General features: G+C 42.8%; 1 protein-coding gene, 1 long non-coding RNA gene and 1 pseudogene across 8 annotated transcripts in view; 2 read left to right on the top strand and 1 right to left on the bottom strand.

Annotated features, from left to right (window-relative positions):
- The window catches only part of LOC117359220 (probable palmitoyltransferase ZDHHC1), a 570,963-nt gene that overhangs the window by 161,446 nt on the left and 389,421 nt on the right, over positions 1–20,096 (bottom strand). The window lies entirely within an intron of this gene.
- On the top strand, positions 1,944–2,585 carry LOC117359222 (annotated as a pseudogene).
- On the top strand, positions 11,365–13,512 carry LOC117359223. Its single transcript, XR_004539189.1, has 3 exons — positions 11,365–11,517; positions 11,975–12,117; positions 12,260–13,512. It is a non-coding gene; the product is annotated as an uncharacterized LOC117359223 (long non-coding RNA).

Consider the following 20,096-nt stretch of genomic DNA (forward strand, 5'->3'; position numbering starts at 1 on the left):
GACAATTCTTGGGCCTGAGTGCAGAAAGAAAGAAATGAAAGAAAGGATACACAGACAGAAGGAAACGCAACCAGAGACTCATGAAATCAATCACCAGACAGCAAAGGTAGGAAAATGATTTTATTTTCAATTTAGTGATCAAAATGTGTCAGTTTTGAGAATTTATATCTGCTGTCTATATTTGTGTATTTTTCTATAGTTACTGAGGTGACCGAGCTTGCGGAGATGGGGCAGAAACAGGGTTTTAAAATTTTAGTCCTAGTAGTTTGCCGGTCCACAAAATAATTATTTTATTTCTGCCAGTCCACGGGTGTAAAAAGGTTGAAAATCACTGATGTAGAGTATGCCGGCTTTCTTTTTCACCAAGCCGCACTCGCATTGATCAATCTTTTCCTCTCTTGCAACTTCCTGTTTCCAGTTGCATCAGAGGAGAATATTGAACAAATGAACACCCGCACATGCGGCTGGGCGAAAAAGAAAGCCGGCATACTCTACATCTAAGGTGAGATGGAGGGAGGGAGATGGCGGAACACTGCAGTCGGTCGGGTGTCTGCTGTTTTTGTATCACTGCCTGCCTGCGCTCACGTTCCAGATCCTCCTGCATTTTTAGTGTGCACAATTGACCTGATTCGAGCTATAGGTGAACATGGGGGGCACATCATTGAAAGGGAGGACAAGTTAATTGATTTATTTTATGTTCGGTTTTTACTACAGAGCAGAGGCACTGAAACATTCTCAGTGCAGTAGTAGTAGTGGCAGAACTCTCTTCTGTCTTCATGGTGTTTCGCAGTACTGAGGCTTATATGGATGCTGCGGTGACGGTGACGGGGTGGTGAAGGGAACGGCGGTGACGGGATGGTGCATAGGATGATGGGCCGGGGACGATGCAGTGACGGGGACAGATTTTTTCCCCGTGTCATTCTCTAATAAGGAGCTTAGAAGGAGCTTCCCTGTGTTTGCTGTTCTATCAGAGTCTTATCTTTCCCTCATTAGTCTCCAGCTGGGCTGAAAGGGAAAAGCCAAACGCTCAGTGATATAGTCAAATGTCACAGTTCGGGTATGGCAGTGCTTCAGAGAGTAGCTCTGATAAGCCCACTGAGTTTAAGCAAACAAGCAACTTTAGACTTAAAATTCTTAAGCAAAGAAAAATAAGGTAAGCAACAAAAATAGTCAAACACTTCCCACCTTTGCTTAGTTTGTGTCCATTGCCTCAAAACACTCGCCAGACAGAGTAGACACCCAAATGTCCATGGGTTCACAGCTTTGTAGCTGTGTCTCAGCTTCAGTCTCCAGCCCCTCTGACATGTCCACCATGTCCCAATCGTGGCTTAATTCTTCAGGCTTTAGTTGAGGAGGAGTGTGCTGCCTCTCCAACTCACCCTCAGCTTCTCCCCCTCCCTGTGTCTCAGCTGCACTGCTTTAACTCCCTTCAACTCGCCCCTCCCTGCTCTGAAGAGGGGGAAGGGAGAGAAATCTCTGCAGCTGAGCCTGTCTCTATGAGAGCTTCCTGTTCTGACTCTGGCCTTCTGGGAGCTGTAGTTTCTTAACTCCTGAGTTAGTCCAAGTGAAGTCAGCGCTTTCAAAATCCTTAGGGCCAACCTGGTCAGCTCTCTTGCATCGGGGTTTCTTGCTCTTCTTCCCTAATTCTGTTCAAAGCTAGGAAGAGAGCTAGATTTGTCACAATTTGCGCCACAAACAGCAAAAATTTAAAAAAGATTACTCATTTTCATAGGAAGATCTGTCAGCGGAGAGCAGTCCCTTTCTCCACGGACAGGGGGGAAAAAGACTTGCTCCCCCCCCACAGCACCTCCAACATGTGAGTCCGCTTAATTTGTGTAAATTCTCCCCCTCATCATCATTCATATAAGATGACGAGTAATGGCGCTGAATTAACAGATTTACAAAGAGAACCAGCGGGACCAGTAGGAGATAACTTGTTCTATTGGCAGGCCACCATCATGGGGCCAAATGATAGCCCTTACCAAGGTGGTATTTTCTTCCTGACTATTCACTTTCCTACAGATTACCTTTCAAACCACCAAAGGTTGCTTTTACAACAAAAATATATCATCCCAACATCAACAGCAATGGTAGTATATATCTTGATATTTTAAGATCACAGTGGTCTCCCGCACTCACGGTATCTAAAGTTCTATTGTCTATCTGTTCCCTGTGACCCTAATCAGAAAACTACTCAAAACTCACCTATTCAGCAAACAAGACCCTTAACCGTCCCCTTCCCGGCAATCGCCAGGCCCTTCGCTCGGCTCATCTCCTCCTTCATGATCGCTTCTTTCTCCCCTCTCTTTTACCCTCTTCCTTCTTCATCTGCCAAGCTCGGCTAATTTTGTTGTAAATCTGATAAATTGTTGTAAATCTGCATGTCAATGCGGATCCTAACCTAATTGATGTGAACCGCCTAGAACTCGTTGGGTATGGCGGTATATAAGAATAAAATTATTATTATTATTATTATTATTAATCCAGATGATCCCTTGGTACCACAGATAGCACACACCTACAAAGCTGACAAGGAGAAATACAACAGGCTAACAAGAGAATGGACACAGAAATATGCAATGTAAAAAGAAAACTATAAAACTAAGCTGATTTTACAAAATAATTTTTTCTTTTTTTTTCCAAATGAAGAAATTAAAGAGACAAGAGTAGTATAATGGGTACACCTCATGTCAAAATGATTGACAGCTGTCAGAGATAAGGATCGACCAATCAGCATTCACTTCTGGGTTAAACCCCACCCACTCTCCGCCATACCACACCCACTTTTACCTAAACCTCGCACATTCCCCTCCACACCCACTTTTCCCTTAGCCCCGCCCAGGCCCCACCCACTTTCCCCATAGCCCTGCCCAGGCCCCACCCACACCACTCCCCTCCCACCCATTCCCCGCCCACTCTCTGCCCATGCCCCACCCCTCTCATAGGAATGAATGGTAAGTAGCCCCACCCATGCCCAACCCCCATAGGAATGAATGTTGGTGGCCCCGCCCATGCCCACGCCCTGCCCCATGCCACGTCACTGGAAATGGGGGGCATGTTTGACCCCAGAAATACGCTTTCTGATGACATCACCAGAAATGGGAGTGCTTGCCCTACACATTCTGTTGACATAGGCGGAAATAGGGTAAATGAAGCACCGGAAATGCGCTTTTCTGACCACATAGGCGGAAATAGGTTAAATGAAGAGCCGGAAATGCCCTTTTCTGATGAGACGGAAATGCATTTTCTGATGATGTTACCGGAAACAGACTTAGTCAAAACCCCCGGAAATGATGTGGCCAGAAAAAGAAGTGTCTTTATTTTAACAGTTTTTAGTTAAAAGACAGGTTTTAAGAGCTCATGATTAGAGCAATGCACAGGCAGATCACAAAACAAAAGACATTTACAAATTCTTTCCTGTTTTTTTTAAACAGACCAGTGCAGAAACAACTTAGAAAAGGCTGCATTTTTTTTCTTTCCTGGTTTTTAACACACTTTTAGTAGGAATTCTGAGTTAATGGTTAATGGGCAACACCCCAGTTGTCATGGTAACAGCTGATAAGCCCCTTGCAGCCTCCTGATAAAGCCAAGGGGAAGAGGGGGAGGTGTGTTTAAACCTGTCTGAACATGTCCCGGCTCTTTAACAAAACAGAAATAAAAAAGTTCTAAAAAACCCCAACTATCACCTAACAGCCACTATTAAAAGGCAGAGTTTTAAGACCTATTTTTTTTTATTTAGAGTAAAGTTGACAGCTGACTGGAACATGATGAAAGAATCTTTATTGAAGCAAATTTATTATGATCCATACGTGGCAGGAAGCTATGGAGGCATTAACACTCTACTTCAAGCGGCTAAAAAGAGCGATATTACAGTCCAGAGAAAAGACGTAGTGGACTGTGTCACCGGTCAAAACACATACAATTTACACAGACTGGCTAGAATCCATTTTAAAAGAAATAAAACAATGGTGTCAGAAGTTGACAGCCAGTGGCAAAGTGACTTAATCAACATGTCAGCCTTTGTCCGTTATAACAACGGTTATAAATACATCTTAACGGTAATAGATATCCTGTCAAAATATGCATGGGTCGTGAGTTTAAAAACAAATATCGGTCACGAAGTTAACAAAGCCTTTGAAACAATATTTAATATAGGGCGTACACCTGAAAAACTTCAAAGACAAGGGTAAAGAATTTTTAAATAAGTCTCTGAAGAATTTATTAAAACAAAAAGGTGTTAGCCATTTTGTGACCCATAATGATGTTAAAGCAGCTGTAGTGGGAAGATTTAACAGGACTTTAAAATCCAAAATGTGGCGGTATTTTACAGCTCATTGGTTCATCCTTCTTGCAGCCCCCCTGATAAAGCCAAGGGGAAAGGGGGAAGTGTGTTTAAACCTGTCTGAACATGTCCTGGCCCCCTAGTGTTGTCATATTGACGTATGTCTTAGATCTTTAACAAACAGCTGTTAACATCAGAAATAAAAGTTCTCACAGCTCTTAGCAACAGAAATGAAGGTTCTCAAGCCGTCAAAAAAATAACTGTCACAAAGGCGCGTAGATTGAGTTACTTTCTTAAAGATCATGATGTAGAAAAAGAGGTTTACCCGATGACAGAAAAACTGTATGAATCAGATAAAGAAACATGGACTCCTTTAACACACAGGTAACTGAAAAAAGGCCTACCAAGAGGTCTTGTAACTTTCTTAAACACTGTTATGCAGAAAAAGAGGGTTACCCACCGTCTGAAAAACCAATTGACGCGACGGCAGATACTGGGGAGCATACACACGAATTAACAGATTCTGCAATACAAGAGTTTCCAGACGCTCAAAAACTATATGATTCGGACACAGAAAATGAAGATGCAGGCTATGAACTACCAGAGGATAATACTTCAGATATCGAATTTTAGGAAGCCGCAGCTGACGCCGAAGCGACAGACATGTTGGAAAAGCCAGGATCTTCCACGGTAAGAGAGAGAGAGAAAGACACACACACTTTTCATTGCTAGGGGTGGTGTTGAAGGATTTATGAAGCTGGATGTATTCGTGTGTTTTAAAAAGGAAAATTTATTTATTTATGGTTTTTTTTGTAGGGAAGTGGCGGATCTTCACGATCACAGAAACCTGTGGGACAAGGTGTACATACCGATGATAAATCTATCCTGTTTAGCGAAGGAGAGGCAGGGGAGAGCCAAGGAGAGCAGGAGCAGGTGAAAATACTATCGGGGCAGCGGCGAGAGTAGCTCCGCCCACCCCCACCGTGTCAGCGAAGATCGACCAGGCTCCTCCATAACAGGAGTCGAGCAAGCGGCAGAGAGCAGTGTGAGAGAAGGAGAAGCAAGGGGGAGTGAAAAGAAGCGAGAAAGAGCGAAGGAGAGGCAGGGGACAGCCAAGGAGAGCAGGAGCAGGTGAAAATACTATCGGGGCAGCGGCGAGAGTAGCTACACCCACCCCCACCGCGTCAGCGAAGATCAACCGGGCTCCTCCATAACAGGAGTCGAACCAGCGGCAGAGAGCAGTGTGAGAGAAGGAGAAGCAAGGGGGAGCGAAGGAGAAGCGAGAAAGAGTGAAGGAGAGGCAGGGGAGAGCCAAGTAGAGCAGGAGCAGGTGAAAATACTATCGGGGCAACGGCGAGAGTAGCTCTTCCCACCCCCACCGCGTCAGCGAAGATCGACCGGGCTCCTCCATAAAAGGAGTCGAGCCAACGACGCGCAGCCGTTCGGCGCGCGGCGAAGGCAAGCAGCAAAGGCGCTCACCTTAGTGAGAGTGCCTTTGCGAAGGGCCTCGAGAAGGGCCAAGTCTTTCACACAAGGTTACTGAGAAAGAGGACACCAGCAACAAGCAGAGAGAGCAAGAGAGGACACCAGCAGCAGGCAGAGAGAGCGAGAGAAGACACCAGCAGCAAGCAGAGAGAGAGAGGACACCAGAAGCAGGTAGAGAGAGGACACCAACAGCAGGCAGAAAGAGAGAAAGGACACCAGCAGCAGGCAGAGAGAGCGAGAGAGGACACCAGCAACAGGCAGAGAGAGCGAGAGAGGACACCAGCAGCAGGCAGAGAGAGCGAGAGAAGACACCAGCAGCAAGCAGAGAGAGAGAGGACACCAGAAGCAGGCAGAGAGAGAGAGAGAAAGGACACCAACAGCAGGCAGAGAGAGAGAAAGGACACCAGCAGCAGGCAGAGAGAGAGAGAGGGAGAGAGAGAGAGAGGATACCAGCAGCAGGCAGAGAGAGCGAGCGAGAGAGGACACCAGCAGCAGGCAGAGAGAGAGAGGACACCAGAAGCAGGCAGAGAGAGAGAGAGAGAGAGGACACCAACTGCAGGCAGAGAGAAAGGACACCAGCAGCAGGCAGAGAGCGAGAGAGGACACCAGCAGCAGGCAGAGAGAGAGAGAGAGAGAGAGAGGACACCAGCAACAGGCAGACAGAGCGAGAGAGGACACCAGCAGCAGAGAGAGAGAGAGAGGACACCAGCAGCAGGCAGAGAGAGAGAGGACACCAGCAGCAGGTAGAGAGAGAGGACACCAATGGAAGCAGAGGGAAAGCAGAAGATGAGCTTTCCAGTGTTCTGCACGGACTGTCCTATGTATGACTACCTCCCCTCGGGGAGACAGTCATATATGTATGCGGTCGATGTCAGGAGCTGAAAAGCTTGAAGGAAGTCAAGCGACTAGAGGACAAGATACAGGAGCTAGAAGGACTTTACACCACGGAGGACCCAATCAAGACAGCTGAAGACTTCATGAGTGAGAGACACATTGAGGAGGAAGTCAGGGAACTCGAGAAATTCATTGAGGAAGCATACAGGAGGAGGGTGGAAGACAACGAACTTCAGATGAAAGAAGAAGTTACCCCGACACCAACATGGAAGGAAGAACAAGAAGCAGATGACCTCAAAGAAGACACCCACAGAGGGATACCGCACGAAGGGGAGAAATTGGCTAGTCGTTGCCCAGAAGAAGAAAGAGCGAAGCACACCAAGGACACTGACCTGAGACCGAAGCGAAAATTGAAGAAGGGAAAATCAGCGATCCTAGTAGGAGACTCGATCCTGAGGCATGTGGACAACCACATAGCAGGAGGGAGAGAGGATCGACTGGTGACCTGCCTCCCAGGAGCAAGAACCAAGGACATCGTGGACAACATTGAATAGATCCTGGATGGAGAGGAGATGGAAGAGACCACAGTAATGATCTACATCGGGACGAACGATGTCAGCAGGAGAGACTATAGAAGAAGCATGCTGATAGAACAGTTCAAGTTTCTGGGAAGGAAGCTGAAGATAGCATTCTCAGAGATCCTACCGGTACCGAGGGCAGATTTGAAAAGGCAGGAGGAACTACAATCAATAAATGCGTGGATGAGGAAATGGTGTGAGGAAGAAGGATTCCACTTCATGAGAAACTGGACAACGCTCTGGGGCAAGAGCAAGCTCTACAGGAGAGATGGACTGCACCTGAGCATGGCAGGAACTAGACTTCTAGCAAACAACATCAGGAGAGGAATAGAACAGGCTTTAAACTAAGAAAAAGGGGAAAGCCGACAGTCGACCAAGTGTCGACGATTTGGAAGAAGGTATCCCGTGAAGATACTGAGGGGAAAAAAGGCCGGGAAGAAGCAAGGGACAAATTGCAAGAGTCGACTACCCCAGAAGAGGAGGTTATAAAGATTGTAGCAAAAGAGAAGAAACTAAAGACCGAAGCACAGGGAATGGAAATGAAGACAACAAAATACCAGGATCTAAATTGCATATATACCAATGCAAGGAGCCTGAGAAACAAAATGGGGAACTAGAAGCCATGGCCAATGCAGAAGACATAGACATCATTGGAATCTCTGAAACATGGTGGAATGAGGAAAACAAATGGGATACAGGACTGTTGGGGTACAAGCTCTATCGCCAGGACAGATTAGGACAGAAAGGAGGTGGAGTAGCCCTATACATAAAAGAAAGCATACAATTGACAAGAATGGACACAGCAGAGACGACCAACAAGCTGGAATCGCTATGGGTTAAAATAGTAGGAAGGAAAGGACCTGAAATAAAGATGGGCCTATACTATCGTCCACCCGGGCAAACTGGAGATATCGACGAAGACTTGGAAGCTGAGATGAAGCGAGAATGTAAAAGCGGCAACACGGTTATTATGGGAGACTTCAATTACCCCGAGATAGACTGGAGCCTTGGAAACTCAAAATGCGCTAGGGAGACAGAATTCCTGGAGGCTACACAGGATTGCTTCATGGAGCAGCTTGTTAGATAACCGACGAAAGGAAATGCCACTCTGGATCTAATCCTAAATATGATCAAGTTCAAGGTTGAGGTAGGAGTACCGAAAGGAAAGAGAACCATAGCGACAACTTTTAACTTCAGGAAAGGAAACTACGAGGCAATGAGGGAAATGGTAAGGAAGAAACTTAGGAACACTTCCAAAAAATGGCAAACGGTAGAACATGCGTGGTCTTTTTCAAGGGCACGGTGAGCGAGGCGCAAAATATATATATCCCCAGGTTCAGAAAGGGATGTAAAAAGAGTCGAAAAAAGACCCGGCGTGGATAACCAAAATAGTGAAGGAAGCGATAGGCAATAAGAAAAATTCATTCAGGAAGTGGAAAAAGGATAAACTGAGGGGAACTGGAAAGAGCACAGGAAGAATCAAAAAGAATGTCACCGTGTGGTTCGAAAAGCCAAAAGAGAGTATGAAGAGAGGCTAGCCAGGGAAGCACGAAACTTCAAACCGTTCTTTAAATATGTTAAAGGGAAGGAGCTGGCTAGGGAGGAGGTAGGACCACTGGACGATGGAGACAGGAAGGGAGTTGTGAAGGAGGAGAAAGAAGTGGCAGAAAGGCTTAACATGTTCTTTTCGTCTGTAATGAGGACACATCCAACATACCGGAACCTGAGCAATTCTTTCATGGAACTCAAGCAGAAAAATTAACATAGAAGTGAGCCTTGAAGACGTGCGCAGGCAGATAGAAAAACTAAAAACTGACAAATCCCCAGGTCCGGACGGAATATATCCAAGGGTTCTGAAGGAATTAAAGGAGGAGATAGCTGAACTACTACAGCAAATTTGCAACCTATCCCTGAAAACAGGCGTGATCCCAGAGGATTGGAAGATAGCCAACGTTACGCCCATCTTTAAAAAGGGATTGAGAGGTGACCCGGGAAACTACAGACCGGTGAGTCTGACCTCGGTTCCGGGAAAAATGGCGGAAGCACTGATTAAAGAAAACATCGATGAACATTTTGAAAGGAAAGAACTTCTGATAACCAGCCAACATGGTTTCTGCAAGGGGAGATCGTGCCTAACGAACTAAGTTCACTTCTTCGAGGGAATTAACAAACAAATGGACAGAGGAGACCCCATAGACATCATATATCTAGATTTCCAAAAAGCCTTTGACAAGGTGCCCCATGAACGTCTACTCCGGAAACTGAAGAACCATGGGGTGGAAGGAGACGTACATAGATGGATCAGAAACTGGTAGGAGGGTAGGAAGCAGAGAGTAGGAGGGTACTCGGACTGGAGGAGGGTCACGAGTGGTGTCCCGCAGGGCTCGGTGCTCGGGCCGTTGCTATTTAATATATTCATAAATGATCTAGAAACAGGGACAAAGTGTGAGATAATAAAATTTGCAGACAACACCAAATTATTTTAGTGGTGCTCGGACTATAGAGGACTGCGAAAAATTGCAAAGGGACTTGAACAAGCTAGGGGAATGGGCGACGAGGTGGCAGATGAAGTTCAACGTTGAGAAATGTAAAGTATTACATATGGGAAGCAGAAACTTGAGGTACAACTATACGATGGGAGGGATATTATTGAATGAGAGTACACAGGAAAGGGACTTGAAGGTAATGGTGGACATGACAATGAAGCCAACGGCACAGTGCGCAGCGGCCACTAAGAGAGCGAATAGAATACTTGGTATAATCAAGAAGGGTATTGCGACCAGAACAAAAGAAGTTATCCTGCCGTTGTATCGGGCGATGGTGCGTCCACATCTGGAGTACTGCGTCCAATTTTGGTCGCCATACCTTAAGAAGGATATGGTGTTACTCGAAAGGGTTCAGAGGAGAGCGACACGTCTGATAAAAGGTATGGAAAACCTTACATACGCTGAGAGATTGGAGAAATTGGGTCTCTTTTCTCTGGAAAAGAGGAGACTTAGAGGGGATATGATAGAAACTTACAAGATAATGAAGGGCATAGAGAAAGTGGAGAGAGACAGATTCTTCAAACTTTCAAAAAATAAAAGAACAAGAGGCATTCGGAAAAGTTGAAAGGGGACAGATTCAAAACGAATGCTAGGAAGTTCTTCTTTACCCAACGTGTGGTGGACACCTGGAATGCGCTTCCAGAGGACGTAATAGGGCAGAGTACGGTAACGGGGTTTAAGAAAGGATTGGACAATTTCTTGCTGGAGAAGGGGATAGAGGGGTATACTACACAAGTCCAGGACTTGTTTGGCCACCGTGAGAGCGGATTGCTGGCCACGATGGACCTCAGGTCTGACCCAGCAGGGGTATTGCTTATGTTCTTATGTTTTCTGCTCGTTTCAAAGAGAACCAGCGCTGAATGAACGTAAACTAAAATTAAGACCTGAAGATTCTTGTGATTATGGTTTGTGGATCGGCATAGGCCTTTCCAAAACACCACCAGAACTTAAATCAGTTATAAAGGTAGCTATATACTGCATTCTAAATAAATGTCTGCAAGGCGTGAAGGATGAAGATTGTGGAGTCTGCTTAATACGAGCTGGGGGACAAAAACACCACGATTGCTTGATATGGGGGCAAAAGGATATACAACAGAAACTCAGGAAAACTTGTGATATGCTGTGCCCAGAACGTGTGGTAAATGTAGTCACTTTTGTAGGCTATAAAATGAAAATACTGATGCTTTGTAATGAAAGCATTAATGATTGATTTAATCAGAGATATTAAGACCTCTATAAATGGGCCACGACTACTCAATAGATTGGTCAATTTCATGAGAGATGATGAATATGTAGAGATTGTAAATGATTTAATCCAAACACCGATTATAAATCATTCTTCTAAAGAAACCCTTTTTAAAACATTTTATTCTTGGGATTGTGGGAAATACAGTATGTAAGTTTTTTTAAACATGTTTTTATTCTTGGGATTGTGGGAAATACAGTATGTAACTGCTTGTTTGTTTGTATAAAAGTTTTTTTAAATTACACGTGTGGTGTGTTTTAGGAATGGCTAGCCACGTGAATTTTCAGCCCAAACTAAAACAATAGAAGGTGTGACAGGTTATAAGGAACTAGGCTCTAGGCATGTAGGGGTCATTTTGATATCTAAAATGACTAACCAAGACAAACAAGCTCTAGCAGAGGCCTTAGACATACAATAAAGCCTTTGTGAATGGATAAGTTCTATAGAGGGTTGTAAGTGTATAAAAATAAGCTATGACAAGACCAACAAGTGTTCTGGTTTTTGTGGATGTTACACCGGACCCCGGATACATCAATCGCTAACATGGTGAGTAGAAAAGGGGCTTTTATTTTTGTTTTTAAGGATATCATTTTTTTTCTGTCTCTGAATCTATCATTGTATTTAAAAAAACAGGAACAGGGATCTGATGGTAGAAATAAACTATCTCTTACCAGAAAAAGACAACAGATATTGTTAAACATAAGTGACAATTGTATTATCTGGCACATATGTTGGTTTGTCTTTTTTAAAAAACAGCATCTACAAAACATTCTTTTTTACGTTATGATTAGACCAAGAAACAGCTGGAGAACCGACACCTTCTACATCAAGTTCTAACCAACAACCGGTTCCTTACCGGAAGCCAAAAGATAAACGAAATACTAGGGTTAAAAGAAAAATTTCTATACTTTTATAATGGTTGATCAAGAAAATGTTAAGCACAGTCAGACTCCCCCTGAAGAAAAAATGTGTATTAAAGGTTATGCTATGTTATAAATTGTAGATCGTGAAAATGTTAGAAAGTCGTAAGCAGATACCATGAACCCGTCAGAAAAGTCTAACAGGAAAAGAAAACATAGTGAAAGCTTCTTAGACGAGGAACCAGAGCCCAAAGTGCTTACCGGAAACCAAAAAATAAACGAAATAGTAAGTATGCTGATTTTGTAAGGAGACTAGTGTAAAAGAAAATGTCATTACTTTTATAATGGTTGATGAAGAAAATGTTAAGCACAGTCAGATCCTCAAAGGGGGAAAAAATATTAACGGTTATGCTATGTTATAATTGTAGATCAAGAAAATGTTAGAAAGTCACAAGCAGATACTGTGAAGCCGATAGAAAAGTCTAACAGGAAAAAGATACACAGCGAAAGCGTCTCAGAGCTGGACTGCACAGAAGAAGAATGTTATGAAGTTGATAATTATTCTGATAGCAGCAAGGTGTCAAATATGGGTGCATTAGGTCCTTCTAAAGATTCAGAACCAATCGGCTATGTCCAGTTTGTGAAAAGATGGGATTGTAAACTGGACAAATTTCATGGTGTACTTTATTCAGAAGAATTTTGTTTCATTAATTTAGACAGGATAAATCATTATGTGAGGCTCAAAATGCTATACACCAAGGCATTCAACATATCCTGGACGATGTCAGCAACAGAGTTTTGCCCAGTGATTACGTACAAGTGCATCTACATTCATCACTTTTTCACAACTCCTTGTTTTCTGGTAAATTAAATCCCGAATTGCTAAATGCTGATGATTTCTTAGACCAGGTTGCTAAACTCCTTCAAAGTCACAGAGAAATACAGGTCTGTGATTTATTCCGTGTTGTTATACTTGTAATAAGAAATAAGGGTATTAAAATCTTTTGCCAGATTTTGCAGAAAAAAAGGATGTATTTAATAGATTTGAATAACACAACCTGTGTTTTGCCGGTAGCCTTACAGCACTTATGTCCCCAGTAAAACTCACAGATGCTGAGCTGTTAACAGGTGCTGAAAAGCTACATAATGATTTGGGGTGGTCGGTACATAAAAAAGTTATGCTCGATGATGTAGGAACAATAGAACAACATTTAAAGATAAATATAATAGTTGTGTTTTATACATACTCGTTGTGTTGCTTTAAAACATCAGATCAACCCGTGTATCCTAAAACGGTTTTCTTATTGCTACATGATGATCATTTCTACGGCATAACCGATGTCAAAAAATTATACGGGGAGCATAATTTCTGTAATTTTTGCGAGAAGCCCTATAGTCACGACCACTCCTGTACATTATGGTGTCATCTTTGTTCGACACAGACGTGTTTGAACAATGTCGGTGTACAGCAGAGATGTCCTAAATGCAAGATGTGTTGTCGCTCTAAAGAATGTTTAGATAGACATATGCAGCTGGCGCAGAAAAAAGAAGTGGAGTGTTTATTTAAAACACTGTGTCTGAAATGTGAGTCCTATGTGAACGAGAAACATAAATGTAAGGGTAGGATGTGTAAGCTATGCCGTGAACCCTTAAGCGGTGATGATATTCACTTATGTTTTATGACCCCTATCAATAAACTCAAAACATCTGAAAAGTATATTATTTACGATTGCGAATGTATGCAAGAAATAGGGTGGCACATTCCTAATTACATATATGCGGTGGACTTGTACGAAACAAGAAAATGGGAATTCAAGGGTCTTGAGTGTATTTTTGCCTTTATACAGATTTTTTGTGAGAAAAAATTTAAAGACTATACCTTCATAGCCCATAATGCCAAAGGCTATGGCTGGTATTTTGTTCTTAGCCAACTGTTAAAGGAAAAGATGGACACAGGTCTGTTGGTTCAAGGTGGCAAGCTTTTACAAATCACAGTTGAACCTTTAGCTATTCGTTTCATAGACTCTCTAAATTTCCTACCTATGAAACTTAGCAAACTTCCAAAGGCCTTAGGTTTTCCAGGCTGTAAAGGTTATTTCCTGCATTTTTTTTAATACTCAGGAAAATCAAGACTATGTGGAGCGTATGCCAGATATGGAGCATTATGGTGTGGGAAACATGATGCCTGAAGAAAAAGAGGCATTTTTAAAATGGTACAAGGAAAAACAGCACAAGACGTTTGATTTGTAAAAAGAGCTGGCTTATTACTGTCAACAGGATGTGGCTATTTTGCGACAGGCATGTGTTCTCTACAGAGCTGAAATCATGAAAATGACACAGAAAGATGTGGTTGTAGAACGAGAGGGTACTTCAGAAATTCTAATGAATTGTTTAGACCCTTTCCAATATATAGCCCTAGCCCATTGTTCTCTCCAGAAATTTTTTCCAGCCGGGTGGCATGAAAAAGTAGCCGGGTGCGGTGGGGAAATTTGGTAGTGGGGAAAATTAAGGGCTCCATTTACAAAGGTGCGTTAGGGCCTTAACAAGCAGAATAGCGTGCTCTAAAATGCCCCGTGTGCTAGCCGCTACTGCCTCCTCTTGAGCAGGTGGTAGTTTTTCAGGTAGTGCACACTAATCCGGTGCGTGCGCTAAAAACGCTAGCGTACCTTTGTAAAATGAGCCCTAAATGTGTACTATTTTTATTAGTTAATTATTATTGTTTTCCAATGCTCAATATGACTTCCTTTTTTAAGGTTTGACACTTGTGCCAGAATATTTTTACTAAATTTAAGAAGTATCCAATTCTAGAAGTGAATAATTAGATATGCGCCCTCTTTCAAATGGTATAGAGGTTTAAAAAAGGGAAATGCGTTAATGAAGTCATTGGGTTCAATCTAGCCATTTATTTCTGTGTGAATTTAAACAACTAAGAAAAAAAAAGATAAATATAGCTCATCCAGTCATACAAGAAACAGCTCTATAGCACCTCTAATAATGTTTTGATCACTAGCTTCCTTCCTGAGGTCTCACTGAGGATATGAAATAGATGCAAGCCCCACTTCCAGACCTCTTCCACATAATTTATGGAGAGGTGTTACTGAGCCTTGAAGGAGACCTGTGTGATTGCACTACAGCAAAATAATAAACTAGCAGATTAAGATCAAAGTGAGAGCTAGGGCAAAACAGTTTAGGTAAAGATGCAGGTAATAATTAGCAATGTATTAAAAATATTTTATTTTTACTTGCTTATAATGTCATTTGAAAGCTGCTTGTTAATACAACTTTAATTTAATTCTTTATAGTGGGTGTGTGTGTGGTGGTAGTGGGGGAACAATGCCTACATCAACAGTAAAGTAAGAATAGGGTCATTAAATCCTGTGGTATACCTAGTATGCCACAGCCAGTGCTGATCATTTTTTAAACCCTTCTCTATATAAAAAAGAAATTTTTAGTAATAATCCATGAGTCACACAACAAGGGTGCACCTAGGAAAAGGCAGCATCTTAAACACTGCAGTGAGCACTAGAACACCAACACATGCATTGTAAAACTAAAGCCAGATCCTGCACAGTCAATTGATCCTATACAGTCATTGCTAACAGAAAGCCATGTCCTTTTTATACACAGAGAACAGATACACCCGCGCCCAATATGGAATAATCACAAACTAAAAATAGAAATATGTAGACAAAAGTTAAACTGAACCAAGAAACCAGACTGCATACAATGCAACACCACAGAAACAGTGACACATGTTCCCTATTACTGTGCAAAATATAAAGACAGTAGATGTAAATTGGAAAAAACTGATATATAACAATCACCACTTTACAAATTAACAAATAGAAATAAAACAAATAATGAGAAATAAGAAAATACCATTTTATTGGACTAATCCATTTTTCAATTAGCTTTCAGAGACCAAATCTTTCTTCAAGACAGTACAGTGTAAAGCTGTTATGGTATCCTGTCCTGACCCGAGGAAAGGGGTTTAGTCTCAAAAAACTGCCTTACTTCCATTTCCTATGTATAAACTTTAATCAATAGTTACAATACTAATTGATTCTACGTAGAGCAACAAATTTTTTTTCCTACCTTTTGTCGTTTCTGCTTTAATCATCTTCTCTTCACTCTCTTCTTTCTATTCAACGTTTGTCCTCACTCCCTTCCATGCAACATCTATCATCTCTCTTTGCCCCTTCTACCCAGCCTCTGCCCTCTCGCTCTCTACCCCTTCCATCTACTGTCCACCCTCTCTCTGACCCTTGCATCCACTGTCCACCCTCTCTCTGACCCTTGCATCCACTGTCCACCCTCTCTACCCTTCCTTTCCTATGACAGTCCATCCCTGGTTTTCCATCTAGGGCAAGAACATGTACAGGAAAAAGATCCTTAAGGAACAACTTTGTTTGATACCAAAAAGAGACCCAAGAAAAGTATAATTAGTCACTCGTGTCCCCCAAAACACCACAAAAAATATGTGTTTTGTGCATGACATGCATAGTGATAACACACAAACCTAGAGGACTAGGTAAAATGAGGATCTTGCAGCCCCATAAACCTCGCGGATCTCTACCTCACATCCTTAAAAATTTGCTTACCTCAAGGGTGAGCGGGAATTGTGAGGTCTGCGGGTGTTAAAATGCCCTGCAGACCCCATGCTGTGCGAGGTCTGTGGGATCCGGGCAATCCTTATTTTACCTAGTCCCAGAGCAATTTTTTAAGCTGTTTACCCAGATGCTGTTTCCAGAAAAGGAAGGTTTAAATCTATGGGAATACTTATTTTCTTGGATGACTTTTTCAAAGAGAAAGTGCTCAGTGCTCTTAGTTTCATGATGAATGTGGTGTACCAGTTATCAAAGAGAAAGCACCCACAAACTTTTCATTGGCCTGAAGTTTTGAAAAAAGCCCAAAGAAAACTTGATTTCTGTCATGGAACTACAACTCTACCTTCTTGCAGGACTTGGAAACAGCAGCCATGTACATAGCCCATTTTGCGCGATCATTAGCTCATACCAACATCTGTGCACAATGCACAGCATGAAAATCCCTGCACTTCAAAATGATACCATTGTAGGAGCTTCAAGTAGCAGCTCTCATCTGATGATTTGCCTAGATTTTTTCCCTGTATTGTAAGGGATATGATTTTTTTTCTAAACCCACAAAAAAAAACACCTCTCTTCTGAGCTGCACACCTTAAGCACTGCAGTTCAAATAGAAAACAGCACTGGAACCCAGTGAGAAAACTTTCTTTGCTACCCATAGATGCATACAACTGATTAATAATGACTTGCTGTCCTACCTCTTTTGGGGCTCGATGGGCTTTAGCTGTGACTTAGGAAAGATCAGAGCAACTGACTCCCTTCCTTCACCAGGAAATTCAAGTGGCAGAGGCACAACTCTGCTCCCTCTCAAGAAAAAAAATGAGGTTACAAACCGAGTAACAATCCAAGAGACCAAAAACTAAAATTTCCCGTGGTCTTGATCACCCTGCTTGCCGGAACTGAAGGGAACTTGACACCTTTTTTACCTCCCAGAGTGGTCCCAGACTCACTGCTGCCACACGATCTGAGTAGAGGCATTATCAGCAGCTTTGTGGGAGGTGTTGTTTACACTTAACACAGCAGGATTATTCTGCTTTCTGGAGACAGGGAAACATACCCAATCAGAGGACAGAGCCTGGTTAAAGAAACAGCAAAATAGCTCAGTAACCCTCCCAAGCAAAACTGGAGGCAACCTGAGGACTGCCTTTCAGATCGGCTTCTGATGTGCCATCCCGTGCTTATCGGCAGTGATTTGTATTTATTTCACAGACAGCTGCCTTAGCCCATAGCAAACTCATGCTTCGGGGCTCTAAGGTGTGCGTGCCGGCTTCCCTTCTCTCCCCCCCCCCGGACGTAACTTCCGGTTTCGGAAGGAAGAGAAGGGAAGCCGGCACACACACCTTAGAGCCCAGAAGCATGAGTTCGCTACAGGCTAAGGTAGCTGCCTGTGAAATAAATACAAATCACTGAGTTTGTGTCTTCAAGCCCGTGAGAGGTGTTTTTTTTGTTTTATTTTTAAATGTTGAGCGGCGCCGGCAGCAGCAGCAGGATTTGCGATAGATGACAGCTGGGCGGTCATCTAAATTAGCCGGGTATAGCGCCCGGCTGAAAGGCCCTGGGGAGAACACTGCTAGCCTCTGTATGTATGGCCACGTTCAGATTTGTTTTTAGAACCCGAGACAGTGGCGCTCATCCCCCGGATAACTATGACAGACACAAAAAGAGATATTCAGCCCCCTATATTCAATGGTTGCTGTATCAAGAGGCTGCACAAAATATACAGATCATGCATGCTCTGAGCGGGGGTGAAAGAAAGGTGGGGGTCTTATTTTCTTGACGGTTACACTATCATTGATGGAGTAGAAACAGCTTTTGAATTTAATAGTTGCTTTTATCACGGCTGTCCGGTCTGTTATAATGATAAAGACCAGAATCCTGTAGCAGCCACGACCTATGGCTTTCTTTATTACAAAAAGCAGCTAAAGACAGCCTACCTGGAAAGCCTGGGCTTCAAGGTCATGAGTCTGTGGGAGCATGAGTGGAAGCGAATGGTCATAGAAAATGATAGGGGCTGTGCAGACTTCCTGGCTAGCGCTGCATTACCGCAACCCTTGATCCCACGAGATGCCCTTTTTGGGGTTTAGAACAAATGCTGTTTCTCTATACTACAAAACAAAACTTGGGGAAAAAATACACTACTACGATTTTACCAGCCTATACCCTTTTGTCAGTAAAACAAAGGAATATCCAACAGGCCATCTGCAAATCATTTATGACAAATTTGGTCCACCCACAAATTACTTTGGTTTTATAAAAGCAAAAGTATATCCTCCAAGAAAACTCTTTTTCCCGGTGTTACCCGTTAGGGTGGGTGGTAAGCTTATGTTTCCTTTGTGCCGTACATGCGCCGATGCACGGCAACAGGAATCGTGTAACCATACGGATGTGGAGAGAGCTTTTGTGGGGACTTGGTGCAAGGTGGAGATGGATGTTGCCATTGCAAAAGGGTATGTGGTTGTTGAAATCTATGAAATCTGGCATTTCGAGCAAAAATCTGACAGTCTCTTTTTTGAATACATCAAAATACACCTCCGTCAAAAACAAAAGGCTTCTGACTACCCCCGGTGGTGCAATGATACAGAAAAACAAAACATGTACATCTCTGATTTCTATAGAAAAGAAGGTGTACTTTTGCGTGCAGACCATATTCAGCTAAACCCTGCTAAACGCCAAATAGCAAAACTTTTCTTAAATTCTCTGTGGGGGAAATTTGGTCAAAGGACAAACATGCCTACCGTTAGTATTGTCAGAGAGCCCGATGATCTCTTTAAATACCTGTTTTCCCCTGAATTTGAGGTTTCATCGTGCGACTTTATCGATGATGAAACGACCTGCGTGTCTTGGAAGCACTCAAAAGACCGCACTACTTTGCACTACTAATGTCTTCATCGCCTGTTTTACAACAGCCTATGCGCATTTAGAGTTGTACAAACTTCTAGACAGTCTACAAGAACTTTGTCTGTACCACGATACAGATTCTGTGATATTTGTGAGCCGCGAGGGTGAATAGAACCCCCCTCTGGGTGATTATTTAGGGGAGCTCACCAGGGAGATACCTGCAGATGAACATATAACAGAGTATGTATCAGCGGGTCCTAAAACATACGGTTACAAACTGTCAAGTGGAAAGACCTGTATGAAAGTGAAAGGGATAACATTAAATGTAGCAAACAGCCACAAAATCAATTTTACTAGTTTAAAAGATCTAGCTTTTGACTACAAACCGGGTGCCGAGGGTTTACTCCAGAAAAAAATAGGGGTGCAACAAACCGGTATTATAAGAAACAAAAAGAGGTGGGCTATAGAGACCGGTGAGATTAAAAAAACACAGCAAGTTGTGTATGACAAAAGAGTGAAGGAGGAGGATGGGTTCAGCACACTACCCTAAGGATACTAGCACGGTGGATGCCCACTGGTCGCACCCTTTCTCTTGTATATTAGCAGGACCGTCCAATTCAGGCAAGAGCTTCTTTGTTAAAAAACTGTTAGAACACGCTGGCCATGTATTGTCTGTCATGCCTGACAATATTGTTTGGTGTTATAGTTGTTGGCAATCTTTGTATAAAGAAATGTTAAATAACATTTATTACTTTTACGGACATTTTGTCTGATACTTTTAACCATGACCGAATGTTTCCAACCCATAAAGTAAACGTGGTTA

This window comes from Geotrypetes seraphini, chromosome 4, assembly GCF_902459505.1.
Source record: "Geotrypetes seraphini chromosome 4, aGeoSer1.1, whole genome shotgun sequence".
NCBI lineage: Eukaryota > Metazoa > Chordata > Amphibia > Gymnophiona > Dermophiidae > Geotrypetes > Geotrypetes seraphini.